Genomic DNA, 12,011 nt, shown 5'->3' with positions numbered 1-12,011 from the left:
CTTGCAGAGCTCGTCTCTTGGTCACAAATTCTTTCAGTGATTTTTTTGTCTGAAAATGTTTTAATTTCCCCCTCATTTTTGAAGGATAATTTTGCTGGATATAGAATTCTTGGTTGGCAGTTTTTCTCTTTTAGAATTTTAACTATATCGTACCATTTGTCTTCTCGCGTCCATGGTTTCTGCTGAGAAAGCTACACCTAGTCTTATTGGGCTTCCTTTTATGTGGTTGATTGCATTTCTCTTGCTGCTTTCAAAATTTTCTCTTTTATATCTGACATTCTGATTAGTAAGTGTCTCGGAGTGTGTCTGTTTGGATTTATTCTGTTTGGGATACGCTGCACTTCTTGGATCTGTAATTTTAAGTCTTTTATAAGAGTTGGGAAATTTTCAGTGATAATTTACTCCATTAGTTTTTCACCTCCTTTTCCTTTCTCTTCTCCTTCTGGGACGCCCACAATACATATATTCATGTGCTTCATGTTGTCATTCAATTCCTTAAGTCCCTTCCCATATTTTTCCAGTTTTTTCCCTTTATTTTCTTTTGCTTGTTGGATTTCAGATGTCCCTATCTCCAGTTCACTAATCCCACCTTCTGCCTCTTGAAATTTAGCATTGTAAGTTTCCATTGTTTTTTTCTTCTCTTCTCCTGTGACTGTCATTCCCATAAATTCTGTGATTTGCTTTTACAGACTTTCGATTTCTTCTTTTTGTTCATTCTTTGCCTTCTTTATATCCTCCCTCAGTTCATTGATTTGATTTGTGATGAGATTTTCCATGTCTGTTCAAACATCCAGAATTAATTGTTTCAACTCCTGTATGTCATTTGAAATGTTGGCTTGTTCCTTTGACTGGGCCATATATTCAATTTTCCTAGTATGATTTGTTATTTTTTGCTCACCTAGACATTTAATTTCCTTAATTAGTTTATTCTGGAGATTGTTTTCACTCTTACTTAGGATTTTCTTGCTGGATGACTTTGTTCTCTGTTCTTTGATATTCAGTTCAGCTTTTTCTAAACCTCTAGCATAGATTTTGTTTAATGGATCATAATTTTTCAGTTCTTATTTTCTTGTTTCTTTCCCTACCTGTATGATGCCTTTTTTTTTTTTCTTTTTCTTTTTTTTCCTTAGGAGGGTCTACTTAGGTATTATAGACCCCAGTCAGATTTTCCCAGACCAGACTGGCCTCTTCTCAGGAGGAAAGAGTCACCTGCATCAATTTTGCCTGAGGCTGAGACCCAGCAGGTTGAAAGACTTTCTTTGAAAAGTCTGTTATTGACTTCCAACTTCATTCCTTTATGTTCTGAGAAAGTGTTTTATATCATTTCAGTCTTTTTAAATTCATTGAGACTTGCTTTGTGATCCAACATATGGTCTGTCTTGGAGAATGATCATGATCTCTAGACTCTGCGTTTTTCATGTCCTGCCTAGTGTGTGGTGCTTGTCTGCCTGCAGGGTCCACCAGCATAAAGTGATGCAGTGCCTTTGACTTGAGCAGACTGTTCCTGCTTTGGGTGTTTTTGAGACAGAAGAGAGGTTGTAGACTGGCTTTAATCGCTTCAGTTTTCCAGTCCCTGGGGTCTGAAATTCCTTGATGAAGGGATTCCACCTGAGCTGGGCCCCATCCCTCTCCTGGGGAGGGCACAGCCTCCAGGAAATTACCTCCTTTTACCTAACTAGTCTCTTTGTCCCTCAGACAAGCTTAATTTCACCCTTGCTGGGGCAGTTGGAGCTTGAGAAGTCTTGCAGTTGTATCCAAAGAGCAGTCAAGCTGTAGAAACACAGCAAGAAAATGAAAGAGAAAAGAGGGAAAAAAGTCCTTTTCAGAGCAGGACCACCCCTGTGTTCCTTGGGTTTCCCAATCAAGAGCTCTTGTTGGTACATCATTGCTCTATGTATCTCCAGGTCCTATGTGCCCCTTCCTTTCCTTCAGGACCCAGACACTTTCAAGTATTTAAGCTCTCTGATCCCAAAAAACCTCTATGTTTGTTTTTTTTTCTTTTTCCATCAACTCTGCACCAGAGCAAAAACCGGCAACCTCAGCTTTTACTTGAGGTTCACCCGATCTAGGGGTCTGTTTTTAGTAGTGAGAATTTGTTAATTCCACAATTGGAGCTTGGTTGAGCTCAGCCCCTCGCTGTTAGTAAAGCCTCTTTCCTCTCCCCACTGGAAACCAGCCTGTGGAAAAGGGGCACTGGCCTCTGCAGCTTGAGAACCTCACCATTCTGGGTGGGATTGCAGCTGATCTAGCCTGTCCAGACTGCTGTATGCTGTGTGTCCAGTTACAGATGTGGCCCCAGCAGTTGTTCTGTAGTGTTCCTAGCTATTTACTAGCTGCTCTGGAGGATGAATTAAATTTTATTCCTCACTAAGCTGCCATCTTGGACCCCTTGGTTTTCAGGATCTTGAACATTAATCCTATACAATTACTGTAGGGAGGACCTTTAGAAAGTTTTTGAACAAGAAAGTAAAAATGAATTTTCTTTCAGATATTCGTTTAATGCTGTAACAAGAGAATGTAGTATAAGACTGTATCAACCTTAGTGCTGTAACAAGAGAGTGGAGTATAAGACTTATAGCAGAAGAAAAGTTGCAGCGTTCATATTGCATATGGTGAGGAGGAAAGAGGAAGTTACCCTGTATCATTGAAAGGGCACTTGAACAGAGTATAGAGTGGAAGAGAGCCATCATCTCTGATTCAGGCCTTAAGTTTGAGGATCCAAAAGTGCAGTCAGAGTTGATTGCTCTGAGCTGTTTTTAGAAATCTCTCTGTAATGTGTTAAGAGCTTCCTTAACTGTATAGTTCCTTTCCTCAACAACTTGTGGTCTATTTTATTTTGCTGCGGCTCAGTATCAGCATGTCATAACTACACCCATAATAGCCAGGTAGCTGTGGTTTTTTACATCATGTCTCACATAAATTTGCTTTGCACCCACGCAGTCAGTTGTCATTTGCTCTTGAGTGCTCTTGCAAGTAGCACCCTATGCTGTTTCCTTCCTTCTTTCAGTCAGCTGCTTCTAATAATAAGTGGTCTGAGAGACAGTTGACAAAGCCCCTTAAGTGTGTACTCATAATAAGATATGGTAGGTCACTAAGAGTGATTCCAAGAAACTTTTCTTTTCTCAGATCAAACACCAGGATCTTGAGCAGCCAGCCATTTTGATCATTTCTAGTACTAGCTATGCTCTAGATGTCATAGGTTGCCAGGAGCTTCTCTGGATTCGTGAAATGTTATGATAATATTAAGAAGAGCTGAGTGTTTAGATCTGCCCAGGTTTTCTTGAAATCCTTAGTAAAGTAAAACTGAGTAAGAACATTGTAGGACAGGAAAGACAGTTTCTGATTAACCTTAAACTGTTCAGGTGACCAAATATAGCCAAGTGCAAATAATGTATATTTGAACCTACAGTATCTTTCTTACCAACACAATTGGCAGCCAAACATCTCCTGGAATGTAACAGTACTATATACTTTATTGTTCACTTCTGAGCTTGAGTATAATAATTGTTGCAGTCAGTAATTTACAAGAGTAAATTATTAATGAAATATTTGAGTCTGAATTATTCACTTCTTGTGGGGCATACATGAAAATGGGTTTTGTGTGTGTGAAACTGTAATGAGCTTTTGCACAACTCTTTGTCAAAACTGTGTGGTTAATCTTGTAGTGATAGTCTTACTCCTTTGGGGGATAATATCAGGTAACTCCACATTTTTCTGCCTGTCTTTCTAGTGCTTATATACCAGAGGCCACAGGAGCTCTCCAAGGCCTCTGTAATCTCATAGCATCTGACGTTTACTTTGTATTTTTTCCTCTAAAGATAGTAATCTAAGTAGTGTCTGGATATATCCCCCCAGAACAGACTTTCCATGAAAGCATTGTATAGGCTATGAAAAATATATGGATTTGTTCATAAGTAATACAGCAGGTTGAGAATGTTATGGTATGAATTTTCTGTAGGTTTAAATATACAAGGTTGACTTAAATTGACGATTAAAAATGGGATTTTGTCATACAAAAATCAGGATTATTCACTAGTTTATGTAGTTGCCTGCTTTTCTCACCATCCAGCTTTTTTACATTTTTTTGTTACATAGTATTGAAAGCATCCTAAAGCATACAATTAATTAGTTACAGCTGTAGTCGTTTTTTTGTTTGTTTTTGTTTTTTTTGCAGGCAGATTTTTATTTCAGGAAGAAACAGAATCGCCTGGGGAGAGTTTCAAGAGAGGGAGAAATTGCTGCCCTGAGGTGGCGGGGAATAGGGTTTGTATGGCTTGGGGGTAGGGGTTAGGCAAGTTTTTATTGGTGGGTTTTTGGGAGTTGGCAGCCTTCCCTTGGTGAAGTTTAAAATTTAAACGCTGCCTTAGTTATGCAGGGTTGTAGCTGTCGGAGGGTAGATATTGAGTAAGGGGAATTTACTACAAAAATGCATCTGCCCGAGGGTGAATGTTGAGTAAGGGAGTTTACTGCAAGAATGCATCTGCTAGAGGGTGGAGGTTGAGTAATGGGAGGTTATCACAAGAAGGCAACTGCTGGAGGGTGAAGGAGATGCAGGCTGGCTGTGGATGGGGTGGGAGTGGCTTTCTGAAATATTTGCCAGAGGTAGCTCACATCCTGGAGTAAGGGGTTTTGTCCTCTAGGCCTTGGTTTTTTTGGTAATAGGGGAATGGAGCAATGGCCCGTTTTCTGTAACTGCTTCTGGCTGAAGTGGAGCACAGTTATCCTATGGGGAAAAATTGGGGGGTGGTGGCCAGAGTTGCTCTGGGACAGGAGAAGAAGTTGTTTCTGCTCCTTCCTGTATTGGGAGACATCGTATATTCTTGAGTTATTGACTGGACGAATTGGTGTATGAACTGGGAGAGGAGCTGTGAGAAACAGGGGCCAAAGAGAAGGGGCCAAAGAGAATTATATAACATTTTATTGATGTTATACAATAATAACATCAGTAATGGTGTTTTAAGAGATACAAGGAATGATTTTAGCGGTGAAGTGAAATAGGGAAAAAATTAGCCATGACTGGTGCTCATAATTAGCATCCTGGGCTTTTGAATGATTTCTATGTTTTCTTTTAGAATTTTAAGATTTTCTTCTACCTGTCCAGTTTTATTAACATAAAACAACAGGTTCATTTATGATTACATAGGTGCCTCCTATGATGGTGGTGAGAACATCTAATGCTGTCCTATTTTGTATAACAACTAAAGCTAGGCTATTTATTTCCTGTTGTTGGTTATCAGAAGCTCATATGGTTGCATTCCAGAATAGTTGTACATGAGGGAGCTGTTTAAAATTCACCATTCTAATGATGGGATTCCTGCAGACCAAAACAGGCTATGAAAGATGATGTGTCCTATACCAGGTTTTTCTAGACTAGAGTTGTCATGAACATGAAATCCAAATTCCAGATCTTCTGAGAAATGCCTTTTTTCCTTGTGTTTTGTTTTTGAGGTTGAAGTGAGGTTTTGAGAACGGAAACCAGATTAGGTATTTGTCCAGAAGAGGCCATTTCTTGGGGTTTAGGAATGATGGATACTATAGTACAGGTTCCTGTCCATATCTGAGGAAATACTAAGTATTCAGCGTTCCCACATAGGAAATAAAAACCAGTACCTGTGAGCATCAGGGCTATTGAAGATCCAGAGGGGATAAAGTATAAATGCAGGTGGGTAGAAAAGTTGAATACTTGGGTTCCACCATATACTATATTTATATGCATAGAGAATAGTAATGAGGGTAAGAAAAGAAGCAATAATAATCCTGATTGGGTTCCCAGACCAAACAGTTCGGTTCATTTATAAGTCTGGATGTTTCCTGTAAGAGGATGTTATGGGGATTTTAGGGCATTTAATGTGAGGAAGAGTGAGAGAGTAAGAAGAATTGGCAGAAAATAACAGGGAAGTCAGTTGCATGGCTTAGGTAGAGGTAGAGGGATAAAATAAGGACTGGATTTGGTGCCACTGGCAGTCTTAGGAAGGGGCTTTGAAGGAATTCATCCAGTAAGAACTTCAGGGACTGTTTTAAGAGTTTTGGAAGGTGAGGATGTAGAGAGATGATTTTAGTGAGGAAATGGAAGAGTGAAGTTTGGATAAAATGTCATGGCCTAGGAGTGGAAAGGGACAGCTAGGGATTATAGGGAATTGCTGGCAAAATGTGAGATTTTCTATTGAACATATGATTGGTTCAGTAAAGAGGGGAAAAGAGGATGCTGCCAACCCCCACAATAGAGATTGAAGAAGTGGATAAAGGTCCTGAATATTCAGGAAGAACCGAATATGTGGTCCCCGTATCAATTAAAAAAGAGATTGACTTACCTCCAACCTTGGTAATGACCCTTGGTTCAGATTTACTGGTGGAGATATGGGGCCCTTTCAAACCAGGGACCTGTCAGTCTTCTGTCTTCAATCCGAAGAGGTCTGGAAAGGAAGATCCTGGCTCTGGGTTCATAGGGTGTGCTGGAGGAAACCGTGTTTCCAGGACAGCTCAATTTCCAATGACCCCTATGGTGACACACAGGGCATGGTCCTGGTGGGGGCCTAGGATCTCTGTCAAGACAGTCTGATTTCCAATGACCATCACGATGACATACCAGCCATGGTCCCAGTGGGGCTTAGAATAGCAGAAGAAGGATTAGATTTCTGAGATTTGAACCTGAGGGCAGCAGCTAGGAGGGAGGCTTTGGCCTAATCTTGGTTGTGTTTTTCTAACTTGGTTCCTCCTCTCTTTTGTTAAAGATTTTAAAGGCTGTTTTAATTAAGTCTTTTTGAGGGATTTGAGGGCCATCCTCTAGTTTTTGCAAGTTTTTCCTGATATCAGAACAAGATTATTGATGAAGTGAATTGTGGATGCCTTTGGCTAGAGTCTGATTCAGGGTTTAAGTTAGTGTATTTGAAGAGAGACTCCATCAATCTATTCATGAGTGCAGCTGAATTTTCATCAGGTTTTTGTGGTCATAAATAACTGCCTTAGGGGCAGCCTTTTTTATGCTTCCTATTATGCAGGCTAAAAAGTGGGCCATGCTAGGAAGGTCAGGGGAGTCAGGTTGATAATTACAAGGTGGAGTAGTGGTTGCCCTGATAGGGTGGGGTCATAGGAGTGGGTGAGGTATGTAGCAGGGTTTTCAGAGAATGATCCTAGTAGGTTTTCTATTTGACTTAAATCAGGGAGTGAAAAAAGAACGTATATTTTAATTATTCTTTCAGCTCCCACTTCTTCCTAGAGGAGTAAGAGGGGAGCCAGCATCCCTGCAGAGTTAAGAAGTCGGGGATTAGGATCTGCCTTTGTGTCAAAGGGGGGAGGGGGGCGGCAATGAGGAAGGGGGAGGGTGTAGTTCTCACAAGTGGGTATGAGGAGGGAAGAAAGGTGGGGCAGAAAGCCGATTTGAGGATGGGGAGGAGGAAATGGGGGTGGAAGGAGAGTCCAGAGGTGACGGAGGAGGTATAGAGGGAAGAGGTACAAGAGAAGCAGAGTCTGACAGATCAGAGTTTAAGTTTTCATGGGATTTAGGGGAGGAAAGAGAGGAAGAGCAAGAGGAAGGTTTTTGAGAGGGTTTATGATGTAAGAGAAAAATTTGGTAAGAGAACGGGATTGGGAAAGAGAGGGACAGTGATGAAGGTAAAAGAAAGCTTGAACACAAGGAATTTCAGACCACATGCTGCTGCGCTGGATGAAGTTCTCTAAGTCTCAGAGAACTTGAGAATTGAAAATGCCATTTCCCAGCCATTGACTTTCATTATCTAATTTGTATTGTGGCCACACAGAAATTGAATAGAAAAATGTGGCCACAGAGAAATTGAATAGAAAAATGAGCTTTTTTTCCCTGTGGGTACAGAGTTTTAAGGTTATAGAGGAGACAGCTTAAAGGTGTGGATGTTTTTTTGGCAGAGGGTGGTGCACAATTGAGTTCCCCACTTTAGGTGATGTATGTAAGACTAAGGAAATTTTTTTTTAATAACTTTTTATACATTTTTTATTCTCCCAAGGGGGGTGCACCATTCCTGGAAGTACTGCAATACCAGGTCGGTGCGTGGAGTGGACGGAGCAAGCTCCTATTCCATCTCCTAACTCCAAAAATCCATTTAATATATTGTCCTCCGATAGAAGATGTATCAGAGATTAAACTGATAAGAACAGATACTACACTTGATCTTAGCCAAAAGGCTGAGAAACGATAGGACTAAGGAATTTTAAGTTGGGACAGATTGTGAGTGAGACAGGCATCCTCAAATCAGTCAGGAATCTCCCAGGAAATGGAAGACTGTGCTTGGAACCAGACATTTCCGGAGCCGATGAAGTCTTTCCCATGAGGACGGAGGCATTCTGCCCACCGTGGTCCTCGGGGACAGTGAGGATTACTTTTTTCCCATGAGGACATGCATCTCACCCTGTGACCCTCAGGAATGTTGAGGATTATATTTTTCCCACGAGGATGCAAGTGTCTCACCTGTCATGGCCCTCAGGGACAGTTAGGACCTGGACAATGGAAAAAGGAGAGAAAGAGAGAGAGAGCGTGCAAGCAAGCAAGCAGGATCCTCCAGCAGAAGAATCCTTAACACACTCCACTGTGATTTGTGTCCGGTGTTGGATGGGTGTTTGGCAGCAACCGGGTGGAGCTGTCACGGGCGGGTCGGGGGAAGATGCGGACTTTGAGGATGTGGTAGGTTGAGCAGGAAATGCAGAGAGAGTGAGAGAGACGAAAGTGAAGAGAAAAGACCTGAACATATGGAATTTCACCCCATTTTTCCGATACATAGTATGAAATTGTCAAGGTCTTGCAATGTTTTGTAATTAAAGATCTCATTCTCTGGCCCCTGTGAATTATTGTCTGGTTTATATTGCAGCCAGGCAGTATTAAATAGAATATGAGATGCTTTGGTTGAATTTGATCTCGGTAACTTAGTTTTGTAGTGTTAAAGTAGGCACCCTAGGGGAGTGGCTGTAGAGGGAAGGGAGTGCCCAGGGGGAGTGCCCCATGCCCATGTCAACAGCTTAAGAGAAGAAAAGGTTTCCTTAGAGTTGGGTATTTCCCACCTTAAAAGGAGCCAGACGACAGTCTACTCTAGAGCTGGGCATTCCCAAGCTTGAAAGGAACCGAATAGATCAGAGTGGTCTTTTAGAGAGAAGCCAGCATCCCGGGTTCAACCTAGAGACTAGGTGCACATTTGTTTGGATGGATTGCCAGAACTGCGTCAGAGTCAGGCTTTTGGAGGCTGATCAAGTCCTGCGAGCAGGATAGGAAATAGATGGCAACAAGGCTAGATGAGGTGGACATACGGTTTTGGGTCCAGAGGGCTGGGGTGGGTGAAGTTCCAGTTCCTTTATAGGTGACACAGCCATTGTCAGAGGTGGACTTTGCAGGGTGAGTCCAGAGGGGTACTTTGGGACTTTATTCCTGACCGAACCACCAGGATTGGAAAGTAAGCCCAAGACAAGCTGCCACTGCCTCCTGCTTCCTAGTTGCAAGATGGAATGGGTCAGGAAGCCTCTTGCCTCTTGGACTGACGGGAGAGACTCAGAGGGGGACCACACCCAAGACCCATCAATCAGGATCTGGGAATAAGTCCAGGATGAGCTGCCGCTGCTTGCTGCTTCCCAGGTTGGAGGGCTGAGGGGGGCTGGAAGCCACCTCACTCTGAGTCCCAGGTTTTGGCACCAGATGAAAGGCAAACTCTGGTACCAAAGATGAGGCGAAGAAATTCAGGTAAAGTCTTATATCCGGAAGAAACAGAGCCACCCGGGCAGCATTTCAAGAGAGGGAGAAACAGCCACCTACAGCTGTAATCGTTTTTTAGCAGTTCTTCTTGCAAAATATTCTTAAATTAAATGAATCCAGAAAAATACCAGAGTAGTAGTGTGCTGGTTTGAAAGGATGTATGCCCCCTAGAAAAGCCATGTTTTAATCAAAATCCCATTTCATAAAGGTAGAATAATCCCTATTCAATACTGTATGTTTGAAACTGTAATTGGATCATCTCCCTGGATGATGTGATTTTGTCAAGAGTGGTTGTTAAGTTGGATTAGGTGACAACATGTCTCCACCCATTTGGGTGGGTCTTGATTGGTTTATTGGAGTCCTATAAAAGAGGAAACATTTTGGAGAATAGAGATTCAGAGAGAGCAGAGAAAAATGACATAGCCGTGAGAGCAGAGAGCCTACAAGCCAGTGACCTTTGGAGATGAAGAAGGAAAAAGCCTCTTCATGAAACAGTAAGCCAGGAGAGAAAGTAGCGGATGATGCCTTGCTCACCATGTGCCCTTTCAGCCGAGAAAGAAACCATGACTGTGTTCGCTATGTGCCTTTCCAGATGAGAGAGAAACCCTGACTATCATCGGCCTTCTTGAACAAAGTATCTTTCCCTGGATGCCTTTGATTGGACATTTCTGTTGACTTGTTCTAATAGGGACATTTTCTCAGCCTTAGATCTGTAAACTAGCAACTTATTAAATTCCCCCTTTTAAAAGCCATTCCATTTCTGGTATATTGCATTCCAGCAGCTAGCAAATTACACAATATGTTATACATCTCCTTTTTTATTTTTTATCAAAATCAGAGGGCAGGGGAATGTACCAAAATAATGTGCTCACGTGGTTAAAAAACAATACCAAGTAGTACTGAAAGGTTTATATGGTAAAAAAACAGCAGTACCCTGCTTCTACCCCTTCCCAACTTCCTAGAGGCACTGCTTTTTACTGTTTCTTCTGAGGGTTACCTAACTGGTTATAAAATTTACTGTACTTTCATATCAATATTAGATATTATTCATTTACTTAAGATAGGTGAGGAAAGAACTACCCCACTATACCAATAAAGTTTTTTGTTTGTTTTAGTTAAAGCAATAAACAAGGTTTATATAATTGTGACTTTTGGATGTATATTGCTCACTGCAGAGCCAAGTACTATATACTACATTACATTTTCTTTTTGATACAGCTTTTAAATTTTCCTTAAGTTTTTATCTACCATTTTTATCCACTTGTGAAATTTGCTTTGTGTCTGTCGTTATAAATATTATTTTATATCATCTGTCTGTTGAACCTCTTTTTTGGGAGAGCAGCCCTAGGTTCCTCTACCCTCCTCCAATCTTAGCTGATTGCTCATTTTGTCAGCTGTATAGTTATAATTTTTGGACCTACCTTTACCACTCTTGTATTGTTATTGAGTAACTATCTCCTTTGGGAGACCTTTCTGAGCCTTAGCATGTCTAGAAATGTTCTACCTTGATATTTAATATATAATGTAGATAGATATAGAATTATGGATTGAAAATCATTTTTCCTTAAAATTTTAAATACGTTGCTCCCTTTTCTTCCTATCATCATGAATTCCTATTGAGAATTTTTGACATTCTGATTGCCATTTTTCCTGTGTGCCCTGTTTCTTCTTCCCTCTCATCCACCAGGATCTTGCCCTTGTGGGCCTTTTAAAAGTGTTCATGCCAGGGTAATCTGTGGGCCTTTTAAAAGTAATCATGCCATGGGTCCTTTCAGGAAGGAGTATGTCTCCTTTAGTTTCAATAAAATATTTTAAGTTATTTCTTCACTAATTATACACAGAGAGCCCTGTATGTTTTAGTCCTAGGAAATGATTTTGTGTTATTAGTTGCCATTCTCTGTTTTGGAGTACCAGTTAATTAGATTGGAATCTACTAGATGGACCCTTATAATCGCTTTTAATTATCCCATTTATTTATTTATGATATATTTGGAGAGATTTCTTCCACTTAATCTTTCATTTCTTCTATTGACTCTTATTTTGGTCAGCATGTTCTTAATTTACAGGTACTCTTACTGTTTTTTTTTTTTTATTGTTGCTTCCTTTTTTAGAATCCTGATTGCTGTTTTATGAATTCAGTCTCATTTTGTGTCTGCCCAATAGCATTAATTAAAATTTTGTTGAAGTTTTCTTTTGTACCCTGTATTACCTAGTTTTATCCTGTTTCCTTTATTTTGTGTTTTTTGATCTTTGTCTTTCACATAACAGGCTTTATTCCCTCATGTTTTTTACGTTTCAGACC

At 40.7% G+C, this 12,011-nt stretch overlaps 1 protein-coding gene and 1 non-coding gene across 2 annotated transcripts in view; one reads left to right on the top strand and one right to left on the bottom strand.

The window, feature by feature from the left end:
* Nucleotides 1–12,011, top strand: part of N4BP1 (NEDD4 binding protein 1) — an 80,883-nt gene that overhangs the window by 32,917 nt on the left and 35,955 nt on the right. The window lies entirely within an intron of this gene.
* Nucleotides 7,979–8,169, bottom strand: LOC143660446 (U2 spliceosomal RNA). The gene has a single exon (XR_013164047.1). It is a non-coding gene; the product is annotated as a U2 spliceosomal RNA (small nuclear RNA).

This window comes from Tamandua tetradactyla, chromosome 16 (genome assembly GCF_023851605.1).
Source record: "Tamandua tetradactyla isolate mTamTet1 chromosome 16, mTamTet1.pri, whole genome shotgun sequence".
Taxonomy (NCBI): domain Eukaryota; kingdom Metazoa; phylum Chordata; class Mammalia; order Pilosa; family Myrmecophagidae; genus Tamandua; species Tamandua tetradactyla.
Note: the sequence above shows the minus strand (reverse complement) of the source record. Positions and strands in the feature narration are given on the sequence as shown.